At 39.0% G+C, this 19,353-nt stretch overlaps 1 long non-coding RNA gene across 1 annotated transcript in view; it reads right to left on the bottom strand.

The window, feature by feature from the left end:
- LOC144086761 (uncharacterized) overlaps positions 1-19,353 on the bottom strand; it is a 35,272-nt gene that overhangs the window by 9,022 nt on the left and 6,897 nt on the right. Inside the window, exon 2 of the long non-coding RNA XR_013304570.1 lies at positions 538-666. This is a non-coding gene — a long non-coding RNA (uncharacterized LOC144086761). The remainder of the gene's footprint in view (positions 1-537; positions 667-19,353) is intronic.

Raw genomic sequence — 19,353 nt, 5'->3', positions numbered from 1 at the left:
ACCCAAGGATGGACGTCTTGCTATTTTGTTTATTATTTAATATTTGCTAAGGAGGAAAGCGCACGGGAGATTAGTATCAATTAGAGCAGTCTTTCCCAACTGGGGTGCCGTGAGCAATGGTCAGGTGTGGTGGAAGTCATACAATGTAATATTCAGGGAGAAAAATGTATACAGTGGTACCTCGAGATACGATAAATGGTTTCAATTGGTTTTAGAGTTGTTTTGCAAGCTGATGACCAACTTGTTAGGCAGTAAATCATGTGTGGTACGATCATTGTATGAAAATATAATGTCACTTTGCGTAATCATTTCTTTTTTCGGAGTATGAGAGCACATGGCCGACTAGTGGTTAGTTAATGTAAAATTTTTAGATACATTATGTCTCTGATGTGATAGTTTTACTCCAATTCATAATACCGATGACTGCCAATTCCAACGGATTGCACAACTATTGCCGTCAATGGAAGTGGATCATTTATAACATCCAGCGCTTGCCTTCAACTTAACATAATAATGAAGAAAACAAGATGCAATTACCTGGAGATTCTTTGCGCTCTGTCACTTCCTGTCATTTTCTGTCCACTTCCTATTAATTGTCGTCGTCATTTCCGATGAACCGACGCTCATTCAAAAGGGATTTTTGGGCGTCTGGTGTCGTCAATGGCACTGAAAGAAAAGCAAGATTTCCCAGTTTAATTTTAAGGTCCAGTCATTTTTTCACAAATCAGAAAGTATAGTACTATTGTTAAATGGCATTTGATGGCGCAAGATGATGGTTTCACTTTGCTTTGCTTCACGACGAATATCAAACAGCGAAAACGCGCCTTCCGGATGCGTGAAAACGAGCCACGCTAGCTAGTGTTCCACATAAAGTGTGACACAGTGTCCTTTCCTGCTTCCGACTCGCCAGGGGGGCTAAAGAGAGACGAAAAACAAAAGAGGTGGGATCTGAAAAGCCACGGCGGCAACAACAACAACAACAAAAATGAATTGAGGCAGAAAATATTGAAAAGGGAGGCGAGGAAAGCGACAATGCCAGATGAATGAACATGGGCGCAAATGAGATCATGTTAAAGGCAGTAAATAAATGTGAGGAAGAGAGGCCGAAAAAACGAGGGAACTCATTAAGGAATGGAAGGCGGCCCGCTTGTTTATTGGACGGCCGCTTGCTTCTACTTAATCACTCTTTCTTTTTTTTCTCCCTGTGGAGAGTGCTTGAAACCTTCCCCTTGCCGCTCTCTCCCTTTCCATGGCGGTCCATCTTTCTTCCCATCGGCGGTCTTATCTGACAACCTTGAGCCGCTCTTCACGCCGCCGTTCTCATCAGTGGACCGCTCTCGGATCGGGCCGCCATCGTCGTCCCCCTGCCCTCTATGGTGACCTTTCTTTATTTTCCCTCCGCCACTCGTGCTCCTCCCACCACTGCCCCCCCACCAAACCCCACAATCTCATTACATTCCCAGCCGTTCTTTCCCCAGCCTTCACGTCTCGTTCCTCCGCGAGGGGTTACGCCGGGTTGCCTTTCTGGTTCGCGTGGGTCTCGGAAGACGCATAGCAGCTGCCTCATTAGTTGGCCTGTGTGCGGCGATGCCTTCTTGCCTTCTTTCTTTTGTCTCTACTGTCGTCCACCTGTTCATTTAGACAACTAACAAATGGAGCCGGATCTCCTCGGGGGTGTCGGTGCCGAGGCCAGTCATTAAACAACAGCAGTAACTCTTCTGGCCCAGCTGAGGTCAGCATTGTTTCTAATAATCCGAAAGGGGCGGGCGGGATGGCTCCAGGCGGGGAGTTCATGCAAATGTACATTTTATAGACGATCCCGATGCCAGTTTGTTTCTCAAATCTGATGTCGCGTAGGAGCTCTGCCTCTGACTCATTGGTAGGCAGTTTGTCTGTTGGACTTTTAATAGCTTCTTGGTGTGTAAACAATCTATTGGGTTCGATTGAGCTTGGAATGGTTGCGTGCCATTGGTAGCGATAGATGTCCAATTCATTTTGCAAGCGATTTCTGTCATTGGCAGCCAAATAGTCGGATGGATATGCAAACTGATTGGTCCCACCATTGAAAAATTGTCATCTTAGTCACAACCTGCTAATGAAACAAGACAGTGGCAATACTCAATGAGATGGAAAAGGGAAAACAATAGGGTGGATAAGGGGAAAAAAGAACAATTCTTTTGTGCTCATGTGGTAGGTACAGTGTGTATTAGGGAAAAATATTTTATATCATATAAAAGCACATAGAGGGGAAGAAAAGTCTCGATTTCTAAACTGTAAAGGGGAAAACAAAATGGTGGATGGAGGAAAAAACAGCTGCTCATATGGTAGGGCCCCACGTTGTGGAATAGTGTCATATTAAAATGGTCTGTTTATTTTTAGAACATAAACCCTACACTAGATCATGCACCACTGCACGTTGAATTCTGCATCGTCTTTAATAATTTTGCTAAGGCTAGTGCTAATACAGAAACATTTCGATCTGATCAATTAAACACGTCACGGCATGATGAGTGAATTTCAAAAATAACGATCATCCGCACATCCAGAGTGTAAATTTGCATGCGTAAAGAACCCACCCTTTTTAATCTTGCTTTTTGAACTGTTGCTGTGGGAAGGTTCTTAATAGCATTTTTCTTCTTGGACCAAGTATTGGATTCAAATACTAATAATTGCTTTTTGAAAAACAATCCATTTTATGAGGCCTTTAAGAGCCCCTTAATATTATAGGGCTCCCCCTTGGATTCGCGAATGTTTTCCTCAATAGTAAGTTGATTTATTTTGTGCAAATTTGTATAGACTTATTCCAAATAAAATCTTAAGGGACTCCAGTCAACGTGGCGGTGGTCTCGACATACACACACACACACACACTCTTACCCATAGAATCACTCACGAGTGCGTGTGAGCCGATTACTTGGGTGTGAACAGGCTGTGATTGTGTGAAGATACAATCAGATCGTGTCACAGCCTGCAGCCTCGCAGCCTGCCTGTAGTATTTACATCCGAGTCATTCCAATGACTTGCACAGGTTCTCACTCTGCTCATTTACAGCCCCGTGTCCCCAAATAGCCTTGAAAGCAGTCTAGCAGGTGTTAATCCGTCACCCTTTGAGTCCTAGTCGCGCCACCACGCTGCATTTATTCAGCTTTTGGCTGTTTATTTAAGAATTCAGCACATTTCTGCATCCCTGGTGGCTCTTATTTAGATATTTTAAATTAAGCTCGCTATATTAGAATGAGGAGGACCTACTGGGCGAAGCGAATTAATCTGAACCTTTCATTTCAGTCCCTCCTGGTTTATTGATTTTTTTTTTCCCGGGTTTTCGGAAAATGTTTTTAATGATCGCCATGCTCAATTTTAGCTCATTGCCTGCCATTTATGGCGATAGACAAGCTGCCTACAGAATTCATTTTCTGAGATCTTACCCAAAAATGTAGTCACCGCTTTACGTTTCATGTTTTCATGTTTGATCATAACCTCTTCCTGAGTTTTAACACAAAAGGAGGCAAGGAAGATGATCTTTAAAACCTCCAGACTACTGAGAGACTGTGCGGTAACCTAAGTCTCAGTCTGCAGAAAGTCCTCACCTTGTGGATTTCCTGTTTGTGGCTCCAGTTTTTTACCTAGGTCTACAATGTCTTGTGTGTCTTGTGTCTGTCTTGCTACTGCAACCAAGAAATTTCCCAAATACGGGATGAAATAAAGTTCTAATCTAATCTAATGAATCAAAATAAAAATAATCAATAATTAAGATGCTAAATGAAAGTCAATCAAAGATGTCCAATCCCTTCGGAGTGGGAGGGTGGCAGCGGTTTTCAGTTCAAGTGGTTTGCGCCTAAAATGATACTCAAATATTTACAGTAATACCTCGCCACTTTGCGGATCAAGTATCGCGGATTCAGCACATCGCGGATTGGATAAGACAAATACATATGAAAAGTTTAAATGTATAGTATGTCACCAGTTGGGGCAGTCTCTACCTTCGGTAGTGAAGCTCCTACTAGTGAAGCGGAAGAGCAAATGCAAGAAAAGGGAAAAATTACTCTGCCATCGCTCGCCATTTCAGAGTTAATGAATCTCCCATTCGCCTTATCAAGAAAGACGAGGCTAACATCAGGAAGACACATAAATAAATAATCGCATATAAAGACTATGGTCTGTATGGAAGCTGCATTGGCCACCCTATGGATAGCCGACTTCCGAAAAAAGAAATTGCCTTGGATACGAATATCATCACAACAAAATACTGCACGATCTTAATTTTGTTGAATAGCAAAATGTGATTTTTTAACAGTGCAACACTGCAGAAAAAAAGTATTGTCATGGGTGAGTTAAAAAATCATACAGAAAGAGCTTTAGAAGTCCAAATGATAGTAAATGGACACCATAAAAACACAGTCCCTATTCACCTATTGCGGCAGGTCTTGGAACCTATCTACAGCGATAAACGAGGTATTACTGTAGTGCCATAAGGAAAGAAAGAAAACAGATTCAAGTGCACATCCAAGATCAGCACTCTCTATTAAGCTACAAATAGCTGAGTCGAGTCAGGCCATGAAGGTGCAAAGATGAAACAAACAGAAGCACTTATCTGGCTAGCCAGCCGGTGCACTCGCGTTACGCTGACTCACTTGACAGATACAAGATTGCGATCCACCGAGACGCCACTTGCCCTAGTTTGCAGACCCGTACATCTGCATTTCTATGTTTTTGGCTCCAACTACTGCGTTACATAAAATAGGTCCAGGTGTCTCTCTAGAGCAATGATGTCACGCGGGCTGGAGAACCCACAGTAAGAGAACTGCCACACGTCTCGCTACGCTCCTATTAAGATGATTAAGCAGCATTGTCATCGGGCACAGGACAAAATGCTCGCATTCAAGCTGGCTTTTCTCAGGGGGGAAAAATATCATGCAGTAGCCACCATCGAGCCCACACAAGCTCATTATCGATTGTTAGCGCCGTCACAAATGTTCTCAATTAAGCCTGAATGGAGGATGGATGAGCTAATACAATGATATTGCTATCAGGGAGGTTAGAATTGACACTAAGCCACTTAAAGGGAAACAGATGTTAACGGCTTCAACGTGTGCTGTCACATCTTCTGTCATATCTTTTTTTTTTTTTTGCTCCCTCGACCTCGTCCTGCTTTTAATTTCTGGGCTTAAGCAACCCAGACAAATTAAGTGTGCAATGAAACAAAGTAAAACAGCCTTTTTTCTCCCCGTGACAAAGAAATGACCACATTGTCAGCGAACTGCTTGTTGTTCTACGTAGTAAACAGTAAAACTTCCTATTAATTGTGCTAATTTAAGATTTTAAGTAGACATCACGCACATTCTAAGTTTGGCTTAAATAGCTTGCTTTTTTTGTTCTCTTATTAACCCATTTGCTACCACTATCGAGAGATAGGCGTCCAATCCATTAAGACTGGCAGTGATTTCTATCATAATCCCAATCAGAATAATTGAATACTACCTGTGTGACAAATGTAAAGATACAAAACCAAAACAAATACCTTCTCAAAAACAGGCTAAACGTCAGTTTTCCAAAGTTCAACATTAACATGATTTAACAAAAACACCTTGCCAAGCAAGACTAGAAAAAAATTCCACAAAACCTGAGTTTAATTCATCATTAAAATAAACCTCAGATCATGTTACAGTATATAGACGGTGTCTCGTATAGGGGCCATCCTTTGATGAATAATGCATAATAAAGTGTTAAGTGTTTCGGTATGCCACACGATCGTCGTACTTGTGCTAGCAGGCCCGCGGTTGCATTTATCTGCATACATTTAGAGACATGGTCTGCATAAGAGCACAAAAAGCCTCCAGTTAAACTCAATATAATGTTAAGCCTTAGTCTTTACAATGAATATGTGGAATAAATTGATTTAAGTGAGGCACTTGAAAGTTCATAGTGTATAAATTCCCTCGTCCGAGTTGGCCAAATTGACTTTTTATTTCATTTGGTGCATCCTGTTTGCTTTGAATGCGTTTTGGGAGCAAATGGCACATTTGTTACATCTTATTAAGGTTTATTTTCTTAAATCTAATCACGTTTGGGGTTTTTCTTCATCTTGTTTTGCATGTTAAATAATAGTTGGGAAATTAATGTGTAGGATTATTGCACTTACTTCAAGTAAATACTTCTTAAATCAACACATCTTGTCAGGTTTGATCTAAAAGGAAGCAAAATAGTGTTTTAAACTACTTTTTCTGACATTCTGAACATAGTTGACATATTTCCTTCTTCCTTCTTCCTTGAAAATAAAACAAAAACAGTATTATAACTTAGAATCATACATCTTGTCATATTTTGCTTAGAACAATCAAGCAAAAATAGTGTCTTGAACAATATTATTTTTTAAATTTAAGAACATTCCTTTACCTTAATCCTTCAAATAATGAAAAACAAGACTAATACAACGTAAACACAAAAAAATATTTGCAAGTTTCTCTAAAAGTGTGAAAAATTGAGCCAGCTTGGTTTTTAAAAGGGCAAAAAGGTGTAAAGATATATTTATAGAAAAACACATTGCAAGCAACATGTTATAAGGATTAGATTAGGATTAGATTGGGATTCGATTGGGATTCGATTGGGATTCGATTGGGATTCGATTGGGATTTGATTAGGATTCGATTAGGATTCAATTAGGATTCAATTAGGATTCGATTAGAACTTTATTTCATCCTGTATTCTGGAAATTTCTTAAATTTTATTATAAATATATGGAGAAACATCTAGTCTCCAGAATTATTCACGTGGAAATGGAACCTTTTAACTCAGCTACTCAAATCATTCCGAGAAGCTTGACTTAAAACATTTTTTGTTTTAGCTTCAACTCTCCAAGGGATTATATGTGCAGCCAGAGAAAGAATATCTTTATTGGGGTCATATGGCCTCCTGTGCAAAAGGTTAAAGCCATATTCTTCTCTCTTTTGATACTAGGATGCTTGCGCTGCCGCATCCCCCCCAAACCCCCCATTTGACGCACACGAGGAGAATGCCCAATTTTCTCATCTCCCGTCAGCGCTGTCCTCGTGGCCCCTTGCGACAGTCGCTCTTCCGCGCTCGCCTGCTTTATTTCCTCTGCCTGGCTCAAAGTCGGGCTTGAAATGAATTTTCGGGGGTGCAGGAGCGTAGGAAAAGCTTTTTAAAAATATAGTTGGCCGTCAAATGATTCATCACTTGGCCAAATTTGGACTCAACCTGAATTTTTTTTGTATGGGCTGAATGGGTACTTTGAAGAATGGAATTACACAAGCTTTGGAAGAGGAAAAATGGGACTTTTCCGGCAGAATTAAAGGACATTCGCAACCCTTGCGTATCATCGTTCACTAGTGTATACGGATATTTCAAAGGATGGGAGCACAGGAAAGAAAATAAAAGGCTATAAGAGGGTTGAAATTCAAAATAAGATCTTAGGGATGTTTGGAAATGGGCCTGAGTATTTTTCTTTTTTTAAAGATTGGAATTAGGTGAAAAAGATAAGATTTTAAAAAGTAAGATTTTTTTCCTTTAATTTTAGAGCTACAAATTAACAAAATAAGATGTATATTGTCAAAAGAAACAAAAAAATGTGTTTTTTCTTTTTGTTTTTACAACGCAACATTTTTAGAAGATCGGAATCGGGCAGAAAAATATTATGATTGAAAAAATATATATTAATTACAAAACAATAAAGATGGATGAGGATTTTGTCAAAAGAAACATACGTAAATGTATGTTTTGTTATAAATTCATTACCAAGATTGGATTGTGAGAATATGGTGACTCGGACTAATATGTGATTGGGACAACTGTACTTTTGAATATTGACAATTATGTACTTTTTTTTGTCATACTGCATATATAATACGAAATATGTAAAAAAAAAAAAAATCACAGTGGATGTTTGGACCCTGAATACTTTTCTACGAGGATATGTAATTAATGTATTTAAATTCTTTTACTACAGACCAAGGGTGTCAGACTCGGGTTGGTCCGCGGGCCGCTTTAACTTGATTTCACGTGGGCCGGACCATTTAAGATATAATATTTCATTTTTTTAAAATAAATGGATTAAAATAACTGGATTAAAAGCACTGAATATTCCGTTTTTTATAGATCTAAAATAATGTTTATTTTAGCTTTTTTTTATATATTTTTATATTTTACAAAATGATTTTTGAACTAAAAACACAGAAAAAATGGATTAAAAAATTACAATTATTGATTTAAAAGGGGGAACATCTGGAAATTTAATATACATCTATACTCTTCATTTTAATTTGATCCTAAAACAGAAAGTCGGCACTCATGACTCATTACTTTCCCTGGCCACACAAAATGATCCGGCGGGCCAGATTTGGCCCCCGGGCCGCCACTTTGCCACATGTGCTATAGCCATACTGGCAAGAAATAAACCCACTAACCAACCTCTATTTTTACTTTTAGAGAGCTCATTCGCGTGTAAGCATTCATTCAAGCAAGTCACGGGTCAGAGAAACGTACGTCTTATTTCAGCCACGAAGCGTCATGCACTCGTGGCATTTGGCTTCTTTTCTGAGTGATTTTGCATTTTTTCTCTGCTTTTGTCTTTTTGCGTCATGCCCACCGGCTCGGAAGGAACACAAGCGAGAGCCAGAGGATTTTTTTTTTTTTTTTGCTGACCTAACTACTCCCAATTTTGTTTGGTGTGGGTTTCATCTTCAGTGATGCGTTTTAATCGGGCACTATGCTCTGTGGATGCAATGCTTTTGGTCATATTCATTGAAAATTACTTTTGGGGAGAAGATAAAAGATGATGGAACCTACCAAAACAAATATAATCCTTACTTTGGGCCATTTAACATTTGATTCAATTGATTGTAATCTATTCTTTACCCTTAAGCAATGACTGGAATTAAAATAAATCCCGGAAAAAAATGTTTTTGGATGTTAACTCATTGTAAAAAAAAAGACGGAAATTTATGTAGATTGCCTTTGAACTGGACTATTTGAATTTTTTTTAAACTTAAGAATCGGTAGCAAATTTCTGAAGTCTCAAAGTGTGTTTCCACTACGTAAGTGTTTAATTTATATTATTTGGACTTTTAAAACCCTCTCTGCACTATTATTTAACTCCAACATTTGTCTTATTGTTCCTACACTATAAATAATAATAATAATTTAAAAAAGTTATATATCATGTTCACTCTAGAGGCTCATAACTAAGATATAGTAAAGTGAATCTGCTCATATGGTTTTCTTGACTTTTCCACCTTTGGCAGCCTGCACTAACGTCCCATTTTTATTCTGATGTCACCTCTTCGAGCGGGGATTGATGTCATAAGTGACTGTTACCTTGGCCCGCTCAGACTGTTCCCTGTCAATTTCCCTCCGGGTGGCCTTCTTTCTCACTGGAGCGGCCCTTGAGCAACACAAGAAGCGTCAAACACTGCTGACAGGAAGATCGAGCTTTGGGTTGGCGCATTGGATTCAAGCCAGAGACTCGGCCAAGCAGTCACACATCCATAAATTATCCTTTGGACCATAATGCACTTCCATCTAATATTAGATGGACACCAAGACGGATCATTGGTGGAATAGCAAACACAGATTACTCTCACAGCAGGACTGGAAGCGAACTGGCGTTATTCCTTGACATTTACAGAGCTGGAGGTCTATTCCATTTGAAGTGGAAGGAAGATATTACATCATGCCGAGCTTTATTGCTAATTAGCTAGTTTGCTCAGAGACTATTTTTGATTTTTTTTGTTTACATAAAAATGTTCAATTCCTCTTCTTTTTGTGTGTTTTATCTCATTTGATGCCAGTGGCAGTGATAGATGTCCAATTCATTTGAGCTAGGAGGACTGACAGGCTCCTGTGGAGTCCCTCCGAAGCTCTTTCAGCAATAGACTGCTTCACCCTCAATGCAGGATCAGCTGTCAGGCTCTTTAACAAAACAAACGGCTGAGTGTTAAGACCTACCGTATGCATGCATCTATGTGTATGCACACGTATGTGTATATGTATGTATATGTATGTATATATATATATATATATATATATATATATATATATATATTTATATTTATATATATATATTTCAGCAACACGCTTATTTATTTATATATTTATTCATGTATTTATTTATTAACTTACTTATTACCTATCTATTTATGTCTAAAATGCCTTTCCTATTTCTGCATCCTCACCCTCTTGCTACTGTGACAACGAAATTTCCCGAACGGGATGAATAAAGTTATCCAATCCAATCCCATCTTAAAAGGATTGGACGTCTATTAGGGATAAACAATTTTAGGACAAAAGAGCCAAATGATTGGACGTCTATCATCGCCAATGGCATTGCTAGGGTTGTTAAGAGTTACTGCTATCTTAATTATTTCTAAATTCTGAACATTTTTATTCAGGATAGTAGTTTATATTTTGTTGATTTGAAGTTTTTAAAAAAATTCAATTGTTTAGAGATTTTAAAAATTATTTGAAGAATGAAGTAAATATTCTCTTGAGAAATGTTGTTTGTTGGTTGATTTATTTTTAATTTAAAAAAGGAAAAAACAATACATCTGATTTTATCGTGTTAGGGAGTTAATATCTCATTTAATGTTAAATGTATTAATTTTTTTAACAAAATGGGGCAACAGTAATATTTTGTCATTTGTTATGTTTAAATATTCATCTTAAATATAAAATTGGAATAGAAAAATATTCATTTGATTTTTGGGAGAAAAAAACTAAATATTTCGATTTCTGTCGTCCTCGATGAAAGCGGATAGAAATGTTAAACTGTAATATGACAGTAACTAACATTATTCATATTTGATCTGAATAAGCGACTCATCACACACATAAAATCAGTGATGAACGACTTAGCAAAATAATTGTCAGCCTTCCTGTGAGTTAACTGTTCATGAGTTCCCCACTTTAACCATCTAAAGCATTTGGTGAGTCTATCCTCTGAGAAATGTCAATTTGATGAAAGTGACTCAATAAAAGCCCCCCCAAAAATGGATGGATGCATGCATGCATTTGACATTTCATACTGAGCTGTGACTACTCTAAATTAGGTCATTACAACAAACTCATAATTCTGTCTGACTACTTTTTTTCACTGACATAATGGGCAATATGACTCAGCCCCTATGTATACTGCCTACCAATAAAAAAAATGGGGAAAGGAAAGGTTTCTATGCAATTGCTCTGTTGTTGCATTTACACTTAAAGTGGCATCATATTTTTTTTGTTTTTCAACATTATTCTTTTAATCTGGCATTCTACGGTACTAGGTTTGCATGACAATTGGTTTTTGAAAGTGTCAAGAATGTCCTTTTCAAGCCATTTTAATTCATTCCATTCTCTGCCAGCGGACTGGATCCAATTTGAATATTAAGGATTCAAATTTATGCTTTCTGTCCTGATTGGCCGTCTGTGAAAGCTCATGCGTGTGGTGAATGTGACATCTCGTAGGGGATGTCGAGCACAAAGATCTTCAATGATACAAAGCGTCACTATTTCTCAATTATACGAAGAAAAAAAAATCACTCACATGACACTTATTTCAGTTTTTGCTATGGCTTCCTTGTTCCAAAATCATTTATCTTACTTCAATTTAAAAAAAATGGCTCACGTGACGTCAACGCATGATGCGTCGAATCTGGAGGTCATACTGGGGACGTTTGGCGGCGACCCACGAGTGATAGGAAACAAGGCGATGGAGAACCTGGCTCGGCAAAGTGACTCTCGGCCGGCTAGACGGCGGGTGGTGACGGTCGCGGGGTTTGACAGGAAGACAAAAGTATTGTACTAAAGCGCAGCAACAGCTCATGAATAGATTTAAATACTGAATTATTTATATATTGTATGCTTGCTACAACTCATTTAAAAAACCAGGAGGTGGCCATTCGCAGTCGAGACTATAGAGACGAGCTTGTCCGGCTCCTCTGTGCTTGCGGAGAGAAGGACAAGAAGGAAGGAAGGAAGGAAGGAAGGAAGGAATGAAGGAAAGAAAGAGTGAAAGAAAGAAAGAAAGAAAGAAAGAGTGAAAGAAGTAATGGAAAGAAAGAAAGAGTGAAAGAAGTAATGGAAAGAAAGAAAGAAAAAAATAAAACAAAGGAAGAAAGAAAGAATAAATGAATGAACGAACACAAGGATGGAAGGAAGGAAGGAAGGAAGGGAGGAAGAAAGGAAGGATGGGAGGCAGAAAGAAAGGAAGGAAGGGAGGCAGGAAGAAAGAAAGGAAGGAAGGAAGGAAGGAAGGAAGGGAGGCAGGAAGAAAGGAAGGAAGGCAGGAAAGAAAGAAGGAAGGAAGGGAAGGAGGGAAGGAATTGAAGGAAGGAAGGGAAGCAAGAGTGAAGGAAGGGAAGGAAGAGGGAAGGGACGAAGGAAGGAAGGATGGGAAGGGGAGGAAAGAAGGAAAGGAAGCAAGGAAGGCAGGGAATGAAGGAAGGAAAGGAAGGGAGGCAGGAAGAAAGGAAGGAAGGCAGGAAAGAAAGAAGGAAGGGGAGGAGGGAAGGAATTGAAGGAAGGGAAGCAAGAGGGAAGGAAGGGAAGGAAGAGGGAAGGGAGGAAGGAAGGAAGGGACGAAGGGAGAAAGGGAGGAAGGAAGGAAGGCTCACGTGACGGGAAGGATGGGAAGGGAAGGAAAGAAGGAAAGGAAGCAAGGAAGGCAGGGAATGAAGGAAGGAAAGGAAGGGAAGGAAAGAAGGAAAGGAAGCAAGGAAGGCAGGGAATGAAGGAAGGAAAGGAAGGGAGGCAGGAAGAAAGGAAGGAAGGCAGGAAAGAAAGAAGGAAGGGAAGGAGGGAAGGAATTGAAGGAAGGAAGGGAAGCAAGAGGGAAGGAAGGGAAGGAGGGAAGGAATTGAAGGAAGGAAGGGAAGCAAGAGGGAAGGAAGGGAAGGAAGAGGGAAGGGAGGAAGGAAGGAAGGGACGAAGGAAGGAAGGGAGGAAGGAAGGAAGGATGGAAGGGAAGGAAAAAAGGAAAGGAAGCAAGGAAGGCAGGGAATGAAGGAAGGAAAGGAAGGAAGGAATGAAGGAAGGAAGGGAATTGAAGGAAGGTAGGGAAGGGAAGGGAAGAAGGAAGGAAGGAAGGAAGGAAAGGAAAGAGATAAGGAGAGAGAGAGTAAGGTTAGTAAGAACAGGTACTTGCATAATAAGGCACTTCCAAATATGCAAAGATGATTTCAGTGCCTCTTGGAGGCCAAATCGGGGTAGACGCCATTAACACAAATGGCGTTTAACACTTGGGAATTAGGCCCAGTACAGTACGTACGTACGTCCTCTAGTTTCAGTGGGTCAAAAGTGGCAAAGTGACATCACTGTAAATGTAAGCATGAATTGTAATACTAGTGAGAATAATAGTACAGGAAAGGGAAGAAACAGCAGCGTCTTCTACATTTTCAAACAATGTCTTCTCAGCAGAGTGGAAGCACATTGTCCAGTTTTCCCCGTTCCTGCAGGATTTGACCAAAAGTTGGCCCCCAATTCAATCTGGCAGGCCTCGTTTTCAAAGTACTTTGACCTCATTCTCAAGCCCCTCGCCCCAAAAGAGATGTACATGTGTCCAATCTTTGGATCGACGACACACGCGTCATTCTGAAAACCCCGTCCAGAAAAATTAATACTGCAACATAATTCCTTTCGGAAAACTTTATTTATTTTATTTTATGGCATCTATTCGTGTACGCTCAAGCCGTACCAGGAACACCGTAAACATAATGAAGTAGCGTTTGTGCGTATTGCATTTGCAGCAGATTAGTATGTATGAGTGAGTGTTAACATATGTGCATTTATATTTTAGTTGGATCGTATTCATCCATTCCCTGGATGCTGCAAACATAAAAAAGTGTTGCCATCTGACAGTAATTATTGCAAAGCAGGACCCAAAGGGGATGATTAATACCTGTTAGTTTTGCTCATCCTTTTTTTTGTTGCTTAGATGTCTGTCTTTTTAGGCATTTAACTCAATTACAATCCTTGTTTCCTTCTGTAAAGCATTTGTGCTTTTGGAGAGTAACAGAGCTTGACCTTGTTTGAAGGACATTCATTTGATTTACTTTTTCTTCTTGCGCGTCTTTTCCTTGAATTTGAGGAAAAGTGAGAGGGTTTTTATGCGTTGTGTGTGCGTAAACAGCACGGGGCGGGAGAAATGAAGTGGAGTGAATCAACTCTTAAGTCAAAATTAGGAGGATGTAAAAAAAAAAAAGAGAAGAAAAGACAACGGGAAGTATTCCAATGAGGAGACAGGAAATTCGTATTGGCAATTGGCTTCACTGCGACTATGGTGGCAGACATGGAAAGAACGGTGTGTTATTGTATTAAAACTATATTGGAAAAGGATGTAGTAGATATTAAGCAATAAAAAAATTGCAAATAAAAGCCTTACTATGGATGGTGTTTTTTTTATGTAAAAAGAGCTTTACTATGCATATACGTATTTTTTTATTTATTTTATGAGATAAACAAAAAAAACCTTAACATATGACAAATAAAAACCTTACTATGCATGGTCTAGTTTTATTTTAAATTTAAAAATAACGTTACTGTGTACTATGTACATAGACTTTTTTGGAAGGAAAAAAGTCTGTAGATTTATATTCTTAACAAATAAAAATCTTAGCACACAATGAAAATAACGCTTCACTATATGCATTCAATATTTGGAACAAATAAAAGCCTTACTCTACATCACAGGTGTCAAAGTGGCGGCCCGGGGGCCAAATCTGGCCCGCCGCATCATTTTGTGTGGCCCGGGAAAGTAAATCATCAGTGGCGACTTTCTGTGTTAGAATCAAATTAAAATGATAGATATAGATGTATATTAAATTTCCTGATTTTCCTCCTTTTAAATCGATAATTATAATAATGATTAAAAGAGATTTTCCCTTACTAAGAAAAAAAGCATTGTTTTAGATCTATAAAAAACAGAATATTCAGGGCTTTTGATCTAGTTCTTTTAATTCATTTATTTAAAAAAAAATCTAAATATTATATCTAAAATGGTCCGGCCCACATGAAATCAAGTTGACGTTAAAGTGGCCCGCAAACCAACCCGAGTCTGACACCCTTGCTCTACATAGTCTTTTTTTCTTAAGAATAAAAGCCTCACTACACATGTTTTTTTAACAAATAATAAATTGGACGTCTACTATTGATAAAGCTATTTAAAGACACAGCAGAAGAATGAGAAGAAGCACTCATTGGACATCTATCTTGGTCAATGGTATTTAAAAAAAGTTCCAATATGGCCTAAATGTCTGTGGTTCAACTTGATGACACGACGTGAATTTGTTCCGTACGAAAATCCAATCAGGCGGTGATCATACGGTTGCCAGGTCTGAACACAAGTGCAGGCGCAATCATCTGATCCATCCAGCCTGGCAGATGTGAGCCCTTTTGACTAAGAGCGATTACATAATTGTGCCCAAAAACCAGAGCGTTCCACATCAGCTCCTTGACGGTCGCCCTAGCAACACATCTTAAATGATTTTACCACTCTCCTACGTGTGTGTGTGTGTGTGTGTGTGTGTGTGTTTGGAATTGATGATGTACAGCTGGACAGCAGCTGGAATCTTTTCCGCTGCTGGAAATCCACCCGTTCTATTACTTTCACAACGTCCATGTGGACATTTATGTTTTTGTTTACTCACCCAAGGGTTTAACTTCACGAACGCTTTACTTTAGGATTTGTATTTCGCAATATGGCGGTCTCGCACAGAAAAAAAACCAAATCGTCAAATATGTCCAATCCATTTGATTGCTTGATAATAATTTAACTGCCATTGACAGCAATATATGAAAAATCCATTTTTGACATGCGCATTTATATCTAGCAAATGAAAAGTAAAACAATCTTAAACGGATTTGCTGCCACTGGCAGAGATGGATTTAAAAATATAGTAATATAAAAGATAAATTTCTCCAATCCGAAATAAATAAATAAATATAAATGCAACGAATATTTAAAATGTTCACTTCTGTGTTATTTTAATTGAAATTTTTTCCAAATATTAAATAAAAAAGCGAATGTTTACTGCATTATCCTCTTTTTGTGAGGATAAAATTTAATACGGTTTTCCAAAATAGGATAAATTATTATTATTATGGTAAGCCATTCTCAGTTGTTTTTATAAAATCCAAGCAATTCTATGAATTTCCTGTTGCGACCCCTGAGGGGATAAGTCCACCATCCAATGTTCAAATTATGACCACAAGCCTAGAACGCCCTCTTGCGGTTCAGTGAAAAAATAACGTGTAATGATATGATAATGTGTGAATTTATTCACACAAGTCCCAACCTATAAAAAAACCTGCCGCCTCTTGCTGTTCAGTGAAAAAATAACGTGAAATAATATAATGAAGCGTCGCACCCCCGGCCACACAAAAAAAGAACGACTTATAGTCCGGAAAATACGGTAGTCAATAACCATTGACGGCGATAATCATCCAAACCATTTTGGCTGCCAACGGAAAAGATTTGACGTTCATCCTTTTGAACGGCAGCCAATGAGTTAATTATCTTTCACGATGGATTCTAATCAAAGATTGCCAACGCTGTTAATAAAGCTTCTACGCCGATGACAAATTGGCCTCATTTCTAACGGGAGACGGAGCAGCATCGATACGGATCAGCGTCAAAACGACAGCTCGGACTGTATCGTTGTGAATCTACGGCTTGTTTGTCAGAGCTGACGGGAGCCCGTCGTAGGATATAAACACACTTTTGCTACGGGGCCTTTTCCGTTGCCTCCTCAAAGGTCATTCTTTGAGAACAGATTGGAGGGAAGTGTGCTCTTTATCAAAGGGGGGCAGGCAGGAGACGGTGACTCAGTGGACGGAACGCTTTGATGAGCTCATAAAACCCAGAGCCAAATCTGCGCGAGATTAATGCGTGGGCTTTAATTAATGTGTTTTGGGCCGCAAATCCCGGAACTGGCACAAACACACGGTTAACGTCGTCGGTTCGGCGCGATGTGACGACTTGCGTGAGGGCAAATTGGGTGTCAACAAAAGGAAAACAAACACCTTTTCTGGGAATATGGGGGGGATGAAGTAAAAGATTTGAGAAAAAAACAACTAGCAGTAAATAATAGTCATTTTTTTTCCCATGCTGCATTTTCTGTGACATTTTTTCATTTAGAAATCCCAAAAAGGGAAATTCTACTTTTAAATCATTCACTACCAACAGCAGTGAAAGGGCGATAAATAATATGGAGGTGTATTGCAAAAAAAATGTATGTACAGTACTATAATATATCGTATTTTTCGGACTATAAGTCGCACTCGAGTATAAGTCGCACCAGCCAAACAATAAACAATGAAGAGGAAAAAACAATATAAAAGTCACATTTTTGGAAGGGCAATTTTCTGTCTGATCAAAAATCAGGAACAAACATAAGTTAAAGTAACAATAGTAAAATTGTATGTATTCATGTCCATCTATGTGTATGTATGTATATGTATATTTATATATATATGTATGAATATATGTGCAGTTTTGTGTAAAGTTACATTAAACGTATGTTTGAGTGTGTCTGTATATATTAATCCAAGTTTATTTAAATTTGTTTGTTCCTTTACAAGTGCGTTGCCGTGGATGGCGAATTAGAACAAATAAAAATGTTTTTCCAATCCAATATCCTGTTTTGGGTTTTTTTTTTCAGAGGGTTGGAACGAATTAGTTTGTTTTTAGTTCATTTCAATGGGAAACGTTCATTCGAGTTACAAGAATATCGACATACGAGCTCAGTCCCGGAACGAATTAAGCGCGTATGTAGAGGTACCACTGTAGGGAAGCCGAAAAATATGTTATTGGGGGGGGGGACTTGTTCATCCCTCGTAGGGACATGGAATTAAATTTACAACAATATTAAATAGCAAAAGAGATCATCGAAGACTATTGGACATTTCCTGTTTCGTGACATAAAGGCGGTTTCCATTTGAGATGGAGGAAACAGGATTCCTCGCTAAGGAGAACATGTTCATTAAATGATTCAAATGGACAGCTTTGCGAAATGCAGTCATATTTTCAGTCTGCTCTCATGGTCTCATTTAGCGCTTCTTTTTTGCGGTTTACAATTAAGCTCAGTGGCGAAGATTTTTCACTTAAACGACAAGATAATGATTCCGCCTGATGAAATATTACCATTTCCCCGCTTCCTGTAATTCCTACACGCTGACCGCAAAGGCCTGCGTCTGTTTATTTAAGTGTTTGTGGTCAAATCCTAACTAGCAATGATCTACCACATGACACAGAGGGAAGCTGTGGGAAGTCCTGTCTTTTTTTTGTTTTCCCTAGCAAAGAAACATTACAAGCTTGCAAGCTGTCTTCTATGTTTTAATGGTGTCTTTACGTGTACGCCTGAGGAATGTCATCATGTGTCGACATGTAGAAATGTGAACGCGTACACGATGTGTGTTTATGGTCGTCGCCTGTTTTAGTATATTCGTCATTTTGGCTCACTGTAAAGTCGACGCAAGTAACTTGATACACGTGCGATGGCCGTCACACCCAAATTACTGTAGAAGAGTCTTAAAAAGCGACATTTGGGAAAAATAGTTCCAAAATGAAGGAGGAAATTACCCGCACTTGTCGCATTGCTTAGTGCTTCTCACTTGATTGCAATTCTTGTTTCTGTTAACCACTGTCTCCCTTTTCTCGTAGTCAAACATGGCAGTTTGGCTTTTCGTGCATTATGTATTACATAAGATTTAATTTTGCCATTTCTACATGTTACTGAGAGAACTTTGAAAAGAAAGAAAGAGAGAGAGAGATGAGGTACCGAGAAGTGACAGCAGTCTCTGCTAAATCTGGTCTCCCTTTTGTTCTTAATCGTTTCATCTTTGTCACCTTTTATTGCCCTAGTTTGCTTCATCTCTTCTATTTCCTCCCTCTGATGGAGCATTATGTGCTCCTGAAGTCTGCACAGAGCCGAAGAAGGAAACATAAAAGATGTTTCATTCCACTAGGATTAGTATCATCCCTCACACACTCGCGCGCACTCTTAGAAACATGCCTGTTGGGCCAACGCTAAAATCTTCAAGTTATGAAATTTCTTTGGGTCCCTCCACATCTAAAGTGTCCTCCTAACACGACTGTAAACTGTCTTTTTTTTGCCTATTTAGATCATGAGGTTTTCAGATTTTTGGGTCACCGCTAAGTGTTGTGTTCGCAAGATCCCGTCAACTAGATGAAGAGAGATATTGGGCCGAATTTGAAAGTGTTAGGGAAGGTCCAGTGACATAACTATATCCGGTACTCGGACGTTTCGTCGAAAGGCGTTTGGTCCCCGGACGTTTGGTCGACCGGACGTTTGGTCGACCGGATGTTTGGTAGATCGGACGTTTGGTCGCCAGGTTGTTACT

This window comes from Stigmatopora argus, chromosome 13, assembly GCF_051989625.1.
Source record: "Stigmatopora argus isolate UIUO_Sarg chromosome 13, RoL_Sarg_1.0, whole genome shotgun sequence".
Taxonomy (NCBI): Eukaryota; Metazoa; Chordata; class Actinopteri; order Syngnathiformes; family Syngnathidae; genus Stigmatopora; species Stigmatopora argus.
This window is presented reverse-complemented; position numbering and strand designations above follow the sequence as displayed.